We start from the raw sequence: 20,810 nt of genomic DNA on the forward strand, positions 1-20,810 counted from the left end.
AGAGTAGGACGAGCATCAACTGGATGCTCTCTCTGTCTCTCTGAGCTAGCAGGCTTTCAACATGGCATCTGGCTCCTGAGTCTTCATTGGTAAGAACTGAATAATTGGAATTTTCTTTTTTTACAAAAACACTCAAGTATAATTGTTTCTTCCAGGCCAATGGTTATGTCTAACACTTTTCAACCAATGAACAATGCTTCTGACATGATAGAAGGCATATTGTCCCAACGTGTAGAGGCTCAATGCCATGAGCAAAGAAAATGGGAATCTGATGAGTACAAGTCATAACAACAAAGCATGATCTGATGGTTAGGATTATTTATGTCATTTCCATGAACTAGCACCCATTGTCTTCATTTATACCTACTTCATGAGTAATGTTCATAGTACAATTAACATATTTTAACAGAAAAAGTTTGCTTTTTTGAGTATGTGTGTGTTGATAGGTATCACATCCCACAGTGCTTGTGTGGAGGAAAGGGAACAACCACAGATGTCAGTCTTCTACATTCATCTTGTTTGAGTTGGGTTCACTTTGTTGTTCTCTGCTGGGTTATGTCAGACTACCTGGCCCATGAACTTTGGAGAATCTTATTTTTCTGCTTTCTACGTCACTGTAGGGGCACTGGGCTTACAATGTGCACCACCAGGCCCAACTTTATGTATGTCCTGGGAATCTAAAATCTGGTCGTTACACTGTACCCACTGAAGCATTTCACCAACCCAGAAGAAAGAATTATGAAGACTTTCATGGAGTACAGCATTAAAGCCAAAGAGATAATTGGCATGGGGTTTTAAATCTGGCTGTATATTGGACAAATACTAAGATAAAATGTAGAAAAACACATAGATCTTTTCAGACTCTTGAGATGACCAAACTCCTGATGTTTAAAAAATCAAGCCATTGGTGGGAGTTTTATTTTTAAATGTGTATACACACATGTTTGTATGCAACCCTGCATGCATGGATCAGAGTATGTATGTCATTTGTTACTTTGAAAGTGGGAGCACAGAGTGAGAGCTTATGCATGGCTTTTCAGATCACGAATATATGTCCGTAATATAATTTTAATTGTTGGGTATTGCTGTAGTGAATAGCTTCACAACTCCACAACTCTGTGCTTATCCCTAGCAAAATATTTATAATGGAAATACCAGAAAAGTGTGTATGTGCAAATTTAAGTCTTTGGATTGCTATTGCCACAGTGTCATATCAGAGGAGGAAAGATGGCTCAGGGGGTGAAAGAACACACTGTTCTCGCAGAGGATTAGAGCTCAGTTGCAAGCACGCTGCCAGGCCTGTAATTCCAGCTCCAAGTGGAACCAAAGGCTCTGGCTTTGTGTGCATAAATTCAAGCCCATACACACATGTACATAATTAAAAACAAAACTTTAAAAATGTTATACTAAAATTTATTCTCCATTGCAATATGTGCCAAAATGTTAGAAGGAAGAATTTTAATGTTTGTACCATAAAGAAGTGAAAGCTAGTTGTGTTTGGCTCTATCCTAGGTCTCTGGGCCATTCAGCCTCTGCCTTCTGGTTCTCCAGGCGGTTCTCAGGGGTAGGCAATCCCTTGTGGCATGGGTCTAAGGCTGGACCAGTACCTGGGTAGCCACTCCCACAATTTCTGTGCCACCTTTACACAAGAACATCATGCTAGCAGTACAAATTGTAGGTGGAAGTTTTTTGTGTCTGGGTTAGTGTCCCAAACCTTGTGCTGGAAGTCTTGCCTGGTTGTAGAAGATGGCTGGTTTAGGCTCCTTGTCCCCCATTACTAGGAGTTTCGCTAGGGTCACCCTAATAGATTCCTGGGGATTTACATTGTTCTAGGTTTCCACCTTTCCCCAAATTGCTCTCAACTCAAGTTGTCTCTCTCAGTACACTCTCCTCCAGCTTCTGTTGTGGACTTTTCGGTTTACGATATGTAAACATATTTTTGTTAAAATTCCAAGTTGGGGATTTTAGTTTGTCCACATCTGTTAAGTGTCTCGTGTGGAGAGTGTGGTCTTTGCCAGGTGGAATTAGTTGAAATCTGAGGACTTAGAGGGGTATAACTATGACAGCCCAAGGACGAAGGTGTGGCTGCTGGGAGGAGGACTCCTTGCTGCTGGTTTGTCCTGTTGCTGCATTTTCTGTTTACTGATTTGCTGGTTACCCGGACTTCTGGATTTCTGGATGTCTGATACTGGTATTGCTCTCCCCATAGAATCCTATGACTGTACCCAGCTGGAAATACCAGAGAGAGCTCTGCCCCCCATCCCTCCTACCCCGTGTTGGGGTTGGGAGATAAAAGTCTTTAATGAACCCTAAATAAAGTAGGTTTGTTAAAAAATCAAGGTCAATAATCTTCTCCTTATCTGATATCTTCTGTTCCTATTTCCCAGTCCATCTACAGTATCTATTATATTTCCTCTTCCCAGGGAGATTCATGTGTCTCTGCCTTTAGTCCTCCTTGTTATTTAGCCTCTCTGGGTCTATGGACGGTAGCATGATTATCCTTTACTTTACAGATAATATCTATTTATAAGTGAATACATAGCATATTTATCTTTCTGGGCCTGGGTTACCTGGATATTTTCTAGTTCCATCCATTTGTCTACAAATTTCATGATGTCATTGTTTTTAACAGCTGAGCAATATTCTATTGTGTAAATGAATCACATTTTTTTTAATCCATCTTCAGTTGAGAGACATCTAAGTTGTTTCCAGTTTCTGGCTATTACACATAAAGGTGCTATGAACATAGTTGAGCAAGTGTTCTTGTGGTATGGTAGGCCATCTTTTAGGTATATGCCCAGGAATGGTATAGCTTGGTCTTGAGGTAAATTGATTTCCAGTTTTCTGAGAAACTGCCATATTGATTTCCAAAGTAGATGTACAAGTTTGCACACCCGCCAGCAACGGAGAAGTGTTTCCCTTGATCTATATCGTCGCCATCATGAGCTGTCACTTATGTTTTTGATTTTAGCCACTCTGACAGATTCAATATGGAATCTCTAAGTCATTTTGATTTGTATTTCCCTGATGGCTAAGGATGTGGAACATTTCTTCAAGTGCTTCTCAGCCATTTGTGATTCTTCTGTCAAGAATTCTCAGTTTAGATCTGTACCTCATTTTTAAATTGGATTATTTGGTTTGCTGCTACCTGGTTCCTTGTGTTCTTTATATGTGTTTGGAAATTAGCTATCTGTCAGATGTAGACCTGGTGAAAATATTTTTCCATTCTGCAGACTGCTGTTTTGTCCTATTGACAATGTCTTTTGCCTTGCAAACCTTTTCAGTTTCATAAGGTCCCATTTATTAATTGTTGATCTTAATTCCTGAGTGGTTGGTGTTCTGCTCAGAAAAAATGTCAGTGAAATGATGCCTAATAATATTCTGCTATACTTATAATATATGTTATAGTTGTGTTGGTTGGTGTTTTTGTGGGACTCCTAACAGAGGGAGCAGTGGCTGTTTCTGAGGTTTCGCCTGCTGTTGGGATTTCAGTCTTCCTACTGGGTTGTCTTGTCCAGTATTAATATTCCTAACTTTATTGAAACTTTATATGCCATGTTTGGTTACTAGTCCTTGGAGGCCTGCCTTTTTCTGAAGGGAAATGAAGGAGGAGTGAATGGGGTGGGTGGAGGTAGGGGTGGATGGAGGAGGTGAAGGGTGGAGGGAAGGAGGGAAAACTTCAGTTGGCATCTATGTAAGAGAGAATAACTGAATTATAAAAAGAAGTGATAGCTGCTCGAGCAGGTAACAATGCATCACACAAACACACACACTATATAGTATATATAAACCTATATTATATATAAATATAACATATTTCTATATTTATATATAAAATATATAATGTGGTATATAATGTGTATGCATGCATTAATGCAAATGTGATACAATGATTCACCATTAATTTGTATAAATTTTGTTTTATGTGTTATTTAAAAGATAAATTTAATTTATATTTCAGTAAATAAATAGTAAAAACATTCAGCCAGGCAATGTTGATTGAATTACCCATTTTTTACATTTAGACAGTAATGATCCTGCCAGTTCTATTACCACAGTGCATACTCAATGCATGCAGAGGGGTGTGTGTGAGAGAGATGTTTTACCAAGACTAGACTAGGCCGCACCAATGCCATCAGTAAGCTGCAATATAAACAAGTGCAGTTGTAGTGAACATGGATTTGTTGTTTTGTATTTTCCGCACTCAAGAACACAACAGTGAGTGAAGGATCCTGGAGATAGTCAACACCAGTGCGAAAGAACCATTGTAACAACTTTCCAGTATCAGAACACTCCAGAGTTTGGTGGGCTTCTGTTTCTACCTGATGCCTGTCAACTACCAGTGAGACAGTACGCACACTGTCTGTAGGTACACTTAAAGAAAGCAGAACTTGGACAGCATTACTCATAGCAACAGATGTAAAAAAGAGTCCAAGAGGTTCTAAAACCTGGGGATGGTTGAGAAGAGGTTGGCAGTCAGGAGTCTAGGATGAAGCATACAAGAGAGGCTCCAGTGGCTGCTTCCATTGTTGTAGATACCCATTCTGCACACCCATGTTTCTGAGTTCCTTTCATGTACATGGTGCTGGCGGGCTGTGAGTGAAAGTAATCTTTACTACTTCTGGGTTGTGGTTTGTCAAGTACCCAAACATAAGACTTTCGGTCTTTCTTGCCCCATGGTATCGGCGTGGGAAGCAAGGGCTGAGGCATTAGTCAGTCTACCTGGCTCACTGAACACTTACTGGAGCAGACCTCTGCTGACCTGTTGGCCATGTAAGGGGTAAGAAATAAACCACCTACTGAGATCTGAAAATAGACATTTTATAGTTTAATTAGTCTAGTTTAATTAACACTAAGATCACAGGGGGTAAAGGGAGACAGCTAGATTTATAAATACCCGCCAAAAAATCTTACTAATCACAGACCTGTCCATCCCACAGTGTGTTTTGGAAGCCATGTACATGAGAACTGGAAGTCAGGCTGCACTGGGGAGCTTTCCTTCCCTATAGCCCTGGACAAGCCTCTTAAGGCTGGTTCGGAAATCACTGGCCTGACCATAAAAAATGTTTATAGCTGGAGAGAGTGTCTGGCTCAGATGGACCAGCCTAGATTAGGAGATGACTCAAATTGTGACAAGTAAGCCTGAGATCCTCAGCTTCCTGACTCATAATATCACCAGTTAATCAAAACAAGGCATGGACATCATGCTGAAATCATGTCTTTAAGGCCATGTGTCCTTAAGGCCATTGAGGTACCAAAAAGTGGTCAAATAGATACTTTAAGGGAAGAGAAAAATTAAGTCCCCATTGTATTTCTATTTTGAGAAAAGGGCTTTGTGAGAGATATTTGTAGAAGTTTTACTTTTTGTTCCTAAGCAAAGCACCCTGGGGATTTCAAACACCAGGAGCTTCAGTGGAAAGCTTGCAATTAACCAATTAATATGATGGAATGCAAAACAAAAACTCATAAATTGGGCCAAGAGAAAGATCACCCTGGCCCTGAACGAAGAGAACTGGCTGTTTATATCTATCAGGCTAGCGAGGTGAACGCCAGACTCTGCCTTCGATCATGCTGTGTGGGAAGGTACACGGGTCTGCTTCATCCTGGAAGAGGATTTTAATGATGTGTGTTTTATAATGAACGGCCACATGCTGCCTTGGAAACTTTCCTAAGTCAAGTCTGCTGGAACCAGCGTAGCCTTTCCTTCTTCAGTTTGGAACCCTTGGGCCTCCTTGTCATAACCTACAAATGCCTAGGTCCCTCTTGATGATAAACTTCTCCTGTGCTACGCTCTGTTAGAGTTGAGAAGACACAAATCAGGACTTCTGAAACCAAAGAAGTCTTTCCTGATTCTGGAGTTCATACCTTGGATCATCTTTATTTTATTTTATTTTATTTTTTTGCTGTTGAGACAAATGTTACTTAGTTAAGTTAGGGTTTATTTCAGATCACCATGCCAGGGTACAGTTCCTCACGGTAGGGAGGTCACTACAGTAGAAGCTTCAGGCAGCCGGTCACACTGTATTTTCAGTTTAAAAAGGAGAAAGGGATGAATGATGGCATTTATCTCAGTTTCTTCTATTAATTCAGTCCAGGACTTCAGCTGGAAGGGTGTCACCCACACAAGTAGGGGCTTCAGTTAACCTAGATTAGAATCTTCCTCTTAGATATGCCCAGAGGTTTCAGTCCTATCCCAGGACTCAAACCTGTCAGGTTGGTAATCTGCATTAACCATTGCGTACCTTCTGCTTCTGGTATATCTCACCACTACTCCAACTAACATTGTTTCTAGGGGTAAAACGTCCACCTCATGGGTGTCTCTGCTCATCAAAACATTGAACCAGCACAAGAGATGCAATGGAAAATTTATGTGTCAACCTAACTTGGCTACAGGGTATCTGATGTTTGTGGAAATATTATTCTGGATGTATCTGGATGAGATTAGCGGATCAAGTAAAGCAAAGTGTTCTCCCCAGCGTGAAGGGGGTTCACCAAACTCTTTGAAGGTCTGACTGGGGCAAAATAGACACAGCCTCCAGAATGCTAAGATGGTCTCCTGCCTGACTGCCTAGAAGAAGGATATGAGCCCATTCTCTGATACAAGCCCCCACCTGAGATATCAGCCCCTTCTGCCTTTCAGTCTTAAAGAGGAATTTTCTTCTGTTTTGGGTTTAAAGCCAATCTGGCTTCAGAGAGCAAGTTAAAACCACATCTCCTGGGTACCCACCTCTGATTCCACATCCTGAGACTTGCCAGCCAGGATAATCACAGGAGCCAATTCATCAGAATAAATTATTTCCTTTAATGTAGCTACCAGTTTCTAAAAAAAAAAAGTCTGAAAAAGAACCTAAATGACACTACATTGCACAGGGAGTCATAATATTCTTTGTTGACTAGCAAAAGTGGCATTTAAAATTAAAATTACCTTCTTGGGTATTTAGGAGCTGATGTCATATTGGACACTGGTGAGACTGAGTGACCACTTTGGAGTTTGCTTCAGGGTTCTTCTATCCTTTACTTAATGTTGTTAATTTCCAGAGAAGGTTTGGCATTTATCCATTGCTGCCAGACTCCTTGCTAAAGGGCAGGAATGTGGGAGCTTTCTGTGTATATAACCCAAGGTCCCTATCTCTCTAGAGCTAACATGTGTGAGCTGGTTGTCATTCATTTAAGTTTTGAAGTTTTTGACCCATGGGGCCTTGAGGAGACAGAAGCACCAACCAAGGAGCATGCATGAACTGGAACAGGGCCCCCTACACATGTATAGTCAATGGGCAGTTTAATCTTCCTGTGTGTTCCCTTGAACACACAGTTGAGTGGGTGCTGTTTATGGCATGGACTCTATCGCATTCAATCATTTCCTCCTGTCAGGACTGCCTTGTCTGGCCTCAGTGGATGAAGATGAGCTCAGTCCTAATGCGACTTGATGTGCTGGGGTGGGTTGGTGGGTGGGGGCCTCCCACTTTCTGAGAAGAAGGGAGGGGTGATATAGGGGAAGAGGGTGGGGGTTCCTGGGAGGAGAGGAGGGAGGGGATTACGATCAGGATGTCAAGTGAATATATAAATTAAAAAAGAGTTAAACTTCTGATTGATTTTGCATTTTGCTTCAAATGAACAACCTTAGAGTAAAGAAACTGATTTCTCCCCAGTCCTGTGTAGGGAGGCACCTTTGAACTTTTTAAATGTTTTTGGCCAAAATACTTTACAAAACAGCTATGTGGGAAAGGTATTCCTCCTTGATGTTCTAACTCAAATGCCTTTTCTGGAAAAACCTTTTCTTATTCTCTAGAAATCCGAGGAAAACTCAAGTCACCACATGCCTCCATTGCAGCAATCACCATATTTATTTAATGTTTTGGTTACATTTTAATTTTTAAATTATTGTGTCTCTGTATGTATGTCTGTACATGCAAGTGTGCGTGAACCTGTAGGTGAGGTCAATGCTGAGTGTCTTCCCCAATCGCTTTCTACCTTATGCTGTGTTGACACAGGGTCTCTCACTGGTCTTGAAGCTTTTCGATCTGGTTGCAGTGGTTGACCATCAAGTACTAGGGATCCCCCCATTTCTGTCGCTCCATTGATTGGATGTGTGATTGGGACCAACTTTTATGTGGGTTTGGGGGATCAAAATTCTGCTCTCAAACAGCCATCTTTCCATCCCCATACCTTCTCATTATCGCCTTTATTTTACCTGTGTGCATCAAGCTTCTACAGATAGTATTTGTTGTGTGTCTGTCCCATTTATAGTGCTGTCATATGAATGCTAGCATTTTCTAGTACACTCATGTTCTAAACACTTACGTGAACTAATGATGTTTTGTGACAATGCTTATGGGTGAAGTCTTACAAACCCAGCAAATTGATAGTTGAGTATGTGGCGAGGTTAAATGACTTCTGTAATCTTTTTGTTTGTTTCTTCTGAAGCAAGGCTTCCCCGTGTGTTTGAGATTATAAGCATGCACTGCCATGCCAATACTTATTTACACTATTGGGTACAGTATTCTTCTCCAATTGGTGACTCTATAGAATAGTTCAAAGATGACTATTCTAGTTAAGCGCTCCTTAAGTTCCTTAAAAGGTCAATAGTTTACAGCACTTTTAAAATGTAATTTTTTTACTATAACCACACACACACTTTCATATTTCCTACTTATGAGAACCTTGGAGATATTAGAGAGAATGATTGTAAGAGAGAGCTATGAGGAGAAGAAGTAAAGAAAGAAAATATTCCTTGTTCAAACTGGATCTACGTTTTGGCCTTTACTTTTTCTTGGATGACCTCAGTTCCTCAGTGGATTCTTAGGGGCTTGGTGAGGCCATGTCTCTTGGTGAGCTAAAGTAGGCATGAGGATCCATCCTGAATTCTGGCAGGATGTCCCATGTATTAAGGAGAGCCTCTTTCTCATGAGCAGAAGCCATGGACCTATTCACTTAATAACAATAACATGGATGATCACCATAGAGCATCAGCACACAGAGTGCTTGACAAAATGAAACAAGGTTGAATTTCATCCTCTCCCATAGAGACTTACATGTGGGCAGTCCCTGACCTAAGATGGTCAAGGCAACGTCTGAAGACTACAGCTTAGAAATAGTTTGATCAAATGAAAATCAGGTCTCTGTGTCTAGCAAGGGACTTTCCTGCAGGCTTGGCTCACTGTATCCCTTCCTAGCATCCTTTAGGTTATGTTGTGTTTCTCACCATTTCCTCTGTGTTTTTAGGAGTGAGTCTACCCACAAAGGAAGGACTTTGAGTAAAACATGGAGTTGTGACAGAAATAGCTTGAAAGCACCGCTGGCCTAGAAAAGGGACCTCCAAATCCCCAGCAAACTTCTGTGGTGGCTCTGGGATGCTTTCTTTAGATGAGGTTCCAATTACACTTAGTGAGATGTCTCAAAAGACACCAGTTTTCAGAGCGGATGTAAAGTTGCTTTCTGGCTCTTGAGAAAAGAACAGAAAACACCTCTTCTGAAGACACTCTGTGCTAAATGTCTATATTGTTTTATGATCCCTTCCAGGCCCTTGGAAATAGACAAGATGCTGTTGAGGGGCTGGCTTAACCCTTAAGCAGGAGAGTCTTACAGAGATACACCATCTCACAGAACGTTTTCCCTTGGAGGCAACACCATTATCAGAGTGCTTCAGTTATGGTTAAGTGATGCCAGGAATATTCCTTGTTTCGTGGTGAGCTAAGGGAAGCATGGGGAGTTTACCTAAATTCAGAGATGAATAGAACATAGAAAATGAAAGTTCAGATTCACTGATCACTTTCTTCTTTTGTCCACCTCCACGCCACTCTTTATTCATGTCTTGTGCAGGTGACCTTCATTGCTCTGCCAGATGAAGAGACTCCAAGAGCCTTACCTGAGAGGCTCCTAGGGTCTTCTGTATTTCCTAGCCAAATAATGTCTTCTTAGCAAGCCCCTTTGTATCTATGAAGGCCATTCCTGGTGAGAGTTTATATGCATGTATTTTTCCACAAGATAAACATGGTCAGAAGGCTGGGTACATTCCTTGCTAGCTGGAAGAACCTGCATTCCTAAGGGATAAGTTGGACCACTGAAGCAATTTTGGTTCTAAACAACCATTTCAGGTAGTAGGACCCTGACACAGTATACTGCTCAGTGTACCTTTCAAATGACAGGCCTTTCCACAGAGACCACAAGCTCCAGACAGAGAGGTGACAATCAGAACCTTTGTCATTTGAGTCGATCTAGACCACTGTGTTCCTGAGAGGGACTTTGGGGTATCAGTGACTTCCTATGCTCTTTAGAAAGGAGGCAGAGTCCCAGATGACCTCATTGCACTTAAACTTGATATTCAGAGCCAACATGGGAGCATCCTCCATTATGATTTCATGCACAGCTATCACTGTGACCAGGGTGAAAAGAGACTTGGTGACAGGGGTTTATTTTAAATGTCCTTGGCAGTCAGCACAGAGCATGGACCATAGGAGACTTGGAGCTGTTCTTTTCTTGTAAAAAAAATGTAGCTAATAAATATGTAAATCACACTATCTTTATTCATAACCTGGCAGGGATCAGACTTGAAAATAACAGCCAAAACCCACTATTTTATCTATAATATTAATGTTGAATTAATATCTCAAAACTTCAAACAACGAGAAAACAGTGTGGAAAAAAAAGCATTATTTTCTTAGTCAGCTTCTTGGTGAGCAATATTTAAGAGGCCTGTCAGTTCTTTCTGTGCATAGGCTTGGAACCTGAAATTGTACAGACGCACATATATTATCTGTATTCCTCCCTTTCCTTTGCCACCTTGTATTTTCAGCTGAGCATACATCGCCTCATTTTTTAAAGGCAAAAGCTCATGTTGCTTCCCTCTGATGATTACCCTGCTGCCAGACATTGTTCCTTCAGCCATGGCCCCATCCTTCTTACTATTATTAGGATGTTTGGAAGTGTCAGAAAAAAAATCCCTCATGCTTTTATTTTTTCCTTAGACTTCAGGACCCCCGAGGTGGAGGAAGTCCCCTGGGACAAAGCTTTCACTGTTGTTTCATCCATCCTCACTCCCTAGCCTGTTGGTATCTTTACTCCCTCCATCTTAATGCCAACCCTAGGGACTCATTCACATTGAGAGTGGGACTGAAAATGACCTTCCTGCTTTCTTTGGAGCCGTGTTTTGCTCTGGGTCATCCAATTATCCTCACCACAAGAGTAATTACTGTGATACCATGGGCTTTCAGAGTTGGACGACCTCAGAGGTTACCGATCTGAGATGACACTTGCATCTCCTGAGGAAAGAACTTCAAGAGGATAGAGATGGATTCTTGACCCCTCTGTCATTTCTTCAGCTTCGTGACCCAACCTCAGCCTGTTCTCTTTTTTTTCTAAGCCTTGTGGTCCTTAACCACAAAACTGAGCTCCTAATGCACAGCTCAATACATCATCATCATTATGGATGAAGGGAGCTCCTGAAGTGTTGGCATGGTAAGGGGCACAGAGGAGGTGTTCATCATGTGTGCATTTCAACCCTTGTTGTTTTTCTGTCCAAACAAGTTTACAAACTTTTACTTAAGTACTAGGTCATATGGATGAGACACTTCTTCAAATAATAAGCATCTGTTTAACATAGCTGTTCTTTTCATGTGTATTGTCTCATGTCATCCTTGCAAGGGGGAGCTGGTGAGCCACCCACATTTCATATATGAGCATGATAACTCTCTGAGAGGTTAACCTGGTTTTGAAGCTCTTATATCATTGGCTTATTCTGCTTGTGCTCTCTGAATTACTTCTTCCATGGTCCCAGGGATTTTCTAACGGTTGGTTACATATTGTCTATCCATCTTGGATAGAACTTGAATCTCACTAGGGCAGTCCACTACTCTCAATTGATCTAACCCAAGTGCCAAGCCCCATATGCTGAGAGCATGTTAGATTCTCAGATCAAATCAGATGAATCAGCTGGACCAGTAGGTGTAATGAATGAGGGAGAAAGAAAGGGTCAACCCCAAACTCCTGTCTTTAAGTTTTTCTTCTCCAGATGACAAAGGTGTAGTATTGGCTAACATTTGAGTCAATCAAGATAGGAAATGTAGCAAACAAGAGAAAGACAGCCAGCTGAAAACACACACACACACACACACACACACACACACACACACACACAGAGAGAGAGAGAGAGAGAGAGAGAGAGAGAGAGAAAGAGAGAGAGAGGAGTGGGAAGGGGAGAATGAATGGGAATAAAGAAAAGAAAGAAAGAAAGGAAGGAAGGAAGGAAGGAAGGAAGAAAGAAAGAAAGAAAGAAAGAAAGAAAGAAAGAAAGAAAGAAAGAAAGAGGGAATAGGGGGAGGAAGGAAAAAAGAACAAGTGAATACTTGTTAAAAGGTGAAGCCCCCCAAAGCTCTTATCTTCAATGCATGAAGCGGGTGTCCTGATTCCCAAGGCAAGACTTTCAGGATCTCTGTGGCTTAATTCTTGACTTAGATGATAACCTTGATGGCTAATATTGATTGTCAACTTGACTGGGTGTAGATTCACCATAGAAACACACTTTGGAGTACATCTGTGAGTTTGCTTCCAGAAAAGTTTAACTGAGGGGAGAACTCCCCTCCACCAAATGTGGGTAGCACTATCCCATTTGCTGGGGGTCCAGGACTGAGTAAATAAAAGAAAATGAGCCAAATACCAGCATTCATCTTTCTCTAGTTACTGACTACACATGCAATATGATCAGCCACTTGATGCTGGTCCACCATGCCTTCCATGCCATGATGCCTTGTGTCTCTACAAACCATGAACCAAAATGAACTTTTCCCCCCTAAAGTTTCTTTAGGCAAATTTTACCTAACAACAAGAAAAGTAATAAATACAATGGACAATGAGGTGTCTGCCACCCAGTTCCCTCAGATGTGGAACCAATAGATGTGGAGACCAATACAGCCAAGAATACCACCACATGGTCTCCTCCCCAGACTCCTATTTAGCTGAAGAGAGAAGATACAGCTCCACAGGGACAGAAGTGGTGACATGATTTTCTAAGTGTGAAAATTCAAGGTCACATTACCAGGCCACAGAAGAAGACAATGCAGCCACTCCTGGTGAGACCTAATTGACTAGGATCAGAAGGAAGGAAAAGAAGTCCTCTCCTATCAGTGGACTTGGGGAGGGGCATGCATGCAGAGGGTGGAGGAAGGGAGGGATTGGGATGGGAGGAGGGAGGGAACCACAGGGGGATACAAAGTGAATAAAGTGTAATTAATAAAGAAAAAAAAACACAATAAAAAAGAAAAAAAAAAAAGAAAATTAAGGTCCCATCCCCATGCATGAAGGCAGTGCCCAGGACTGGCTCCAGAGTATGAAGATGGACACGAAGCAGTGGCTTCTGAGGACATTTCTATACCTTCAAAGGCTTAGAGGAAGACAAGATACTGGGAGGTCTTGCCAATCAGGAGTTACTTTCCAGAAGCTACACTAGACTTTCAGAAAGGAGGAAGGAGACTAGAACGCAAGTCATTTTGAGTTTTTATAAGGCACTTCTGGAAACCAGAGTTCATAGTCCCCAAGCCTCAAAGTCTAGAGTCCGTTCCCAGAAAAATCTTGTTATACTAGTTATGGAGGCTTTTTGAATTCAAGCCACTGTGGAATATTTTCTGTTTCCTTTGAGTCAGCAAACGAAAGAGCAAGGGATTTTCCCTACCCATCAGAGCTTGGCATAAGACAGCCTTTTTTTTGCTCAAGGAGTCTCAACACACTATTCTGGGCCAAAAAATGACATACACTTTGTCTCTATGGGTCTTTTCCATTCTTGCACAGTCAATTTCCACAATTCAGCACGTCTATAAAGTTCCCAGAAACACTGAATTAGTGAATACTCAACTGTTCTTTCTCATGGAAGTTCAGGGGTAGCTTTGGAACCCCTGGCCACACATTCACTCACCAGGTAATTCATACTTGTTTTATGTGATCTACAGAATATATGTATGTACATGTATGTATGTATATGTGTGTGTATACAAACATATATGTAAGATATATATATGTAATATATATACATGTGTGTGTGTTGATTGGTTAACATAAAATTTGTGTCACCCAACACTTTAAGTCCCTCATGCCTGAATAGCACTATGTATTTTTCCACAGAGTATATTCCAGCAACCTTGCATTTAGCAACACTGGAGAGCACAGTACTATGTACTTAGGGGAACAGTCTAAATAGCAACCCCACACACAAAATCAACAACAGTAAATCATGTTTGTGAACAGACTGCCAAAAGGCAATTATTTACACTACGAGAGCTTGTCACCAAAGCGGTCCATTGCTTCATTTAACTTTTAGGTGAGTGTGCACATTGAGCGTTGCGGACATTCTTGACCCCGTGCACATCCAGAGAGGGCAACCAGGACAGTACCATAAGCAACACTGTTGGGCTTCCAGTTGAATTTTAGTGTCTATCTGAGTCTACTCGGAAACTGTGGATAATGGACTGTGCTATCAGGGATTGGTTGGTGGTGCTGTGAGCTTTGCTGGGGAAGAGATCAGTGAGTCAGTGCCCTTTAGCAATCAGTCCATCAAGCCTGCATTAACCTTATCCAACTCTGGAATTTGTGCTAGAGCTGGCAGTGAATAGTGTTTGTCTGGATATCCTTCAGATCAAGAATTGCCTTTTTTTTTTTTTTTTTCTGAAAAGTCCCTGATAGTAGTGAAGACTTGCCGGCCATGTGCAACCAAAGACAACTGCATATGAATGGATGTGACTGAATTTCAAAGGAGCGTTAGTTTCAGAATCAAGTGGGGTCCTGAGTTGTCCTGGAGATTGAAGTTTGCTCACCTCTACTATTTGTGTGCAGAAAGAGTGGTCTCCTAGCTGCATCTCAGATGTGTATTTTTTTTTTTCCACAAAACTCTACACGATGGCAAGCAGGACAGTCTTTAGAGAAACTTTGCTAGGAAAAGTAATAAAGCATACAGTAATGTTGTATTCAAATTATCCTGTTATCCACACAGCACCCTGGAAGCTCAGTTGTGGCATTATGAGAGGAGAGGCAAATAAGTAGAAGTTATCATCATCACCATCATTATCTTTAGTTCACACCACTGTCATCCTGACCAGTACTACTTCCGGTGCCATCACCATTAGCAGAACCGCCACTATCACTTTCCATTGTCATGGTCATCATCTTCAAGTCACATAATAAACACTGTGTGTTGACAGTACTCTCTGTGATCATGTAAGAATTATCACATTAGATTCTATTTTTATATTAACATTATCAGAGAATAAATGAGAGCACAGCGATGTTAAGCACTTGGACAATTAGGACTGTGCATCTCATGTTTACAGCTGATGATTTTCTATTCTTTTTGCATACTACATGCGGAAGTTACCTATGCAGACCCATGCTTATTTTCAAAAGCTCATCCAATAGTAAAGCCTCTAGGCTATGCTACTCCTTTTGTCTCGATGCCCTTTCATAGATGTCTGCCTACTCACCCTTGAGAACATGTGGAGAACATACCACATCTCCCCTGTGAATTATTTCCCTGTCTTCTTATTCTTACCCTCTTCACATATAAAAATAGTGACTTCCTCCTCAGAAGCAATTCTGAATCTCTTACTTATGCTTAACATAGGACACATAAGACAGTGAACTGCAAATATTTGTGGATGTGTACATTGGTCCCATTCTTGTTTGTGTCCTTCCAATGTCATATAGTCTTTAGCACACAGTAAGTACACAATACCTGCTTGTTGGACATAAATACATTACTGGCCTATTTAGAATAACATTCAATGAATGGGCTAATAAATGTTAAAAAAAAAAGAACATCACCTCTGTTGGACTTGTGTTCCTCTGTAGCTCAGAGGGTTATTTGAAATGGGCGATTGCTTTTTGCTCTTGGGGAGGCTGCATCATTCTCTGGAATGTCAATCTAAAAACCATCTAGGATGTCATCCATGAAATTACCTCAACTGCTCTATAATAAAACTGACATTCTCATTTCACTGTGTCTACGTTCATCACTTTATTGCCCCCTTCAGGGGGCAGCAGTTGTAGGTGGCAGCAAAACGTGGCCACTACGGCTGGAGAGATCTAGTTCCAGCACCCACATTACCCTGTGAGGCTCTGAGACTGTGGACAGGATCTTAGATGCTTTGCCTCACAGTCTTCTTTATAACATAAGACTAAAAATCCCTTCTTTGCGGGGCTGTCCCAGATTGCAAATGTGACATTACATGTCAAATGTGTTGGGAATGTGCAGAGCATTTTGAGAATAGTGTTTCTATAATCAGGTTTATTAGTATTTCCTTCATTATGCATCTTTGTAATATCTGAATGTATCCTATTTTCACAGGCTTCATGGCACATTATGGTATGTGTGCCATTGCTCCCTACCTCAGTGATCATCATGGCAGACAGCACTAGCCACCCACAGCACTACCCGGTCTTCTGATCTTCTCAGTACAGTGCCTCATCCAGGGTAAATTTCTCAAATTATTGTTCCTGGATAGCCAAGGTTATGTCTTTTGTAAACGCCAAACTCTTGCACACAGTATCATGTTCCTTCCGCCTGAGACTAGTACAGAGCCCATACTGCACAAGAACCGTGATGCCAGTTTGAGAACACTGAACACATCCCATGACCTGCTGACTGGATCACATTTGTTGATATTGTGGTAGCATTGAATTGTATGAGGAGCTCCTTAATGTCTATTTTCAGCTTCTGATCTTGGGTTAGGCTTTGCAAATTGTTTCTCCATGAAGCAGGTGTCTGTTGATAGGGGTTAGCCTATGAAATTAGCCCCCTCTGAGACTCGTGACCCCAGTTCTTCCTCTGGAAAATGAGATGAATACCACAAGCCGTGAGGACTCTTAGGTGAATCAAAGGAGACAGCACACAAAAGAGCTCTTTGTAAACTCTACAGTGCTATTCAAAAGTTAGGTTATGACTTTGATCCTGATATATATTCTGCAGTCCTTGGAAATTAGATAACAACACACGTAAAAGCTTTGCTCAGCAAACACACCGACTTTCTCATTATTACAGTTTTCTCCTTGTGTTTGATTTTCTACACCAAGGATATTCATAATTTTTTTTTTTTTTTTTGCTCATTCTGCTTTGCTAGCGCTTCAAGCCTATTATAAGAGGATGTTGAATGTCACTTGCTTTCAGGAGCGCCCCCAAAATATAAAAATGTGTTAGGTGTCAAGTAACCCACATCTTTGACAGGGCATGGTGGGTGACTGGAAAAAATTTTCCACTTCTAGGCCTGAGGTAGGAAGGCCTGGGAGAAAGAACTTTCGCTGCACTAAGTTACTAGGATGAGGGCTCCACCGCATTCTCTGAGTGAGTGGAAGGACTTCTGCATAACTTGAAGTGAAGGGATTGGACACTGAGGGAGCTACCCATAGGGACCAAGCAGAGCCCCCAGAAACCTGTGCTCTACCTTTGTCACATGAAGATTCAGTGAAAGGGAGCAACAAAGATGCCCTAGAGAATGAATGTGGTCCTGAGAGGTGAGTGAGAGATCAGGAAGCCAGAGCCTGAGAAGAGAGGTCCGCTGGTGCTGGGAGAGCCGTTTCCAGAATTCTCTCTGTGTGTGGGGAGGGATTTCTTCCCAGATGCCATGAGAGGAAAACGAAACAAAAAGTGTGCCTCCCACCCTCCATTCATAGCAATCAGTGGCGTGTGACAGCAGTACCTGTAGGGAAGCCTAGTTCCTTTAGCTGCTGGGATTTGGCCTGTGGGATACAGAAACAGGAAATGGATGGCAGATACCAAGTACTCAACCTGAAGCAAACTTGAGTTGAGAGAGGAATTCCCTGTGTTCTGATAGCCCTGCTCTCCCCTGCTGGACTGACTGTTTTGGAATGGACTTGACATGATGGCTCTGAAACAAAGGCTTCTTTGCTTGCTATCTCAAAGGTGTTAAGAAAGTGATGGTCCTGCTTGAGTTTTCATTCTGGATAGGACATAAGTTTGGATTTCAAGAGACAAAGGAAGGAAAATTAAGCCATATTCAAAGAGTAAATTTTCACCTATTGTACTGGGCTCTCCTTCCTGGACTATGACAGTTTGTGCTGCTTGACAAATAACTGCATTAGGCGGGTTAATGGGCAACATTATGGTTATAGTTTTGGATACACTGCACCTGACACAGAGCCATCTGATGGCATCTTTCCTGGGCTCTTCCTCTGTCTGCTCTATCAGCATCATCCTGCCCTGACTCTGCCACAGCCTGAAGGTGCCTAGACAGCTTCCTTTCTCTATTCCACATACTTAACATTATTACATTTTATTTATCTATTTTGTTGTTCAAGGGCATGGCTAGGGGGAGTGCACCACAGAGCATTTGTGGAGGTCAGAGGACAGCTTAGACCTGTGAGAGTCTGTTCTCTCCTTAACCTCAGACGGATCCTGGGTTCAAACTCAGATTCTCACGGTTGTCAGTAGGAACCTCTATATTTTGAACCATCTTGCCTACCCTATATGTACTTGAACCTGGGACTGGAATTGGATTGGTTTTGTTTCTCTTAACCTGTGTTCTTCTGCCTGGTCCCTCTTGTGGATAGTTGCCATGTTTACAGTGATACTGGTATGAGTGTTGATGATGAAATTAGCTAGGTTTAGAAGTACCACTTTATGGTTGGAAAGTTGGATGCTGTTTGAGAGACAGGCATGGAAAATGTGGCTTATTTTTTTTATTTATTTATTGAGGAAGGAATACTGATTGTAATAGATGCTTAATCTCCTGCCGTATCATTCTGTCCTTGAGTGCTGGGTCATGAAGAGGAACACACAAAATGCCCCTGCTGTGGGCTGAAGGCTCTCTGTGAGAAGGAGCTTCTATGTTCGATTTTTACTTCAAGTGAAAGTGTCTTCATGTCAGGAAAAAAAAAAATGAAATGACAGTTTTTTACTCTCAGGGATGGAGAAACACTCTAGTTACTCAGAAAATTTCCTAAAAATACACAAAGTGAGACTATCACTTTAAATAAAGCTGACAAATTATGTTGCCAGTGTCAAAATTCAAGTGAAAATTTTCTATTTGTCACTGTGACCTTGGCAGTCTTTTTGATGAAATTATTGGCATTGTTAACAAATGTAACTTTTTGGTACTGTGAAGAAAAGACACTTATAAAATCGTCATAACGCCATGAATTAATGTATGTATGAAGGACTAAAAAAATGTTCATGTTTTAAATATATATGCAAAGGACAAAACTGAACTGATAGAGTTTAATGTAATCATGTATAGAAAAGTACATCGACAGCAGTTTGAATCTTCTGCTTGAACTAATCCTTAAAAAATCCCTGCTTTCTGGGTTTGGCTGTGCTAGTAAAGAAAAATATTCCTAATTCTTAAAAATGGGGAGAATATTAAAATATCTTCCATTTTCATTTACAAAACTGAGTGGAGCTAAAGAAGCAGCAAAAGTTTTAAAAAACACATAGCAGGGCAGTTCTTTTTAACTATTTGTTCTAATTTGATGGTCTGAAAATTGCACATGAACAGTATGGTATTTATCTGTTACTTGTTGAATTCGTAGATGGGGTAAAATTTTTGGTTTTAACTTTTTGGTAGTAAATTTATAGTATAGCCTGGATGAACAATTATTTTTTGAGTCTTCCACGAATTTAAATGAGGCAAAGTTCCCTGAAAGCAAAATTCTCAGACTTAGAAAAGACTGCTGTATCCTGTGTATCTCACAGAGACATCAGGACAGACACAACTGTATGTTATGGCTGAAAGTTGACTGTTCACTTTGAGCTATGTAAAGTCAGGCAGGAGGGTATGCAAAGGGAAATGGACAATGACAATGACCTTGTTGTTAAGGGACTTAGAGTTTGGTAAGGTGGATGAAAAGCTAAGTAGTTAAAAGAAATTAATATAGTTTTAAAGCAAATATGTTCAAGACCCTAGGCTGAGGGTAAAGACTACCAGCATGAATCTGGGAAGCATCTTCTCACATTCAAAAAAGATGCACTGTGGCTTAGCCCATCATCAAGGCGTAAGTGGTTAAAGCTGATGATTAGTTAACGGAAGATGCTGCTCCAGATCAGGTAATGACCAAACAGCATCTCCATGGAGAACAGCACTTAAGCTAGGGAGGAGAAAAGGAAATGAGAGGAACAGGTACTGACAGTCTAAGGGACCTAATCAGGAAGATTCTTTCTTGGTGTCACTTACTGAAAGTTATCTCCCTAAGATGGGGAAATCAGTCACTCTACCATCAGCAGATGTTCCTTGGTCATCTCAAGTCTCAAATAAGATCCTTCATGTTTTACTGCACTGGGCAAATACTGTCATTCCTTCGTGGACTTTCAATTCTTTGTTATCTTGGACAGATAATGTATTTCATTACTGACCATAAATTCTTTAGTAGGCAATCAAGTTCTTCAAATATATGTTCTCAAGTCCCTATAGAAACAGCCTCATGGAAATGGATAGTTTTAAGCAAGGTCCACTTTTCTTTCCAGGTCAGCATCACAATGTCTCTGTCCTCCTGAATGCCACCAGGCCCTCTCCTCCCTTGCCGAGTATGGAGCAATTCTTAAACAGAATACACATTTGTATTAGATCTAAAATAAGACAAGTCATTCTGGAGTATTGTGAAGTGGGGTTGAGGTGGTCCTAATCTTTAGTGGTGAGGAGTCTCCTTCCTGAAATGTGGTTCTTTTAAGGTGAACTCAGTTGACTGCTCTTTGATCACTCCTCCCTGATGATGCAACCTTGCCAGGCCATGGAGAAGGAGGATCCAGGGAGTCCTGATGAAACTTAACAAGCTATGGGCAGATGGCAATAGTGGAGAACTCCCCCTTTCAGTGGACTAGGGAA

The sequence above is a fragment of the Psammomys obesus genome, unplaced genomic scaffold (genome assembly GCF_907164565.1).
Source record: "Psammomys obesus unplaced genomic scaffold, mPsaObe1.curated_primary_1811, whole genome shotgun sequence".
Lineage (NCBI taxonomy): Eukaryota > Metazoa > Chordata > Mammalia > Rodentia > Muridae > Psammomys > Psammomys obesus.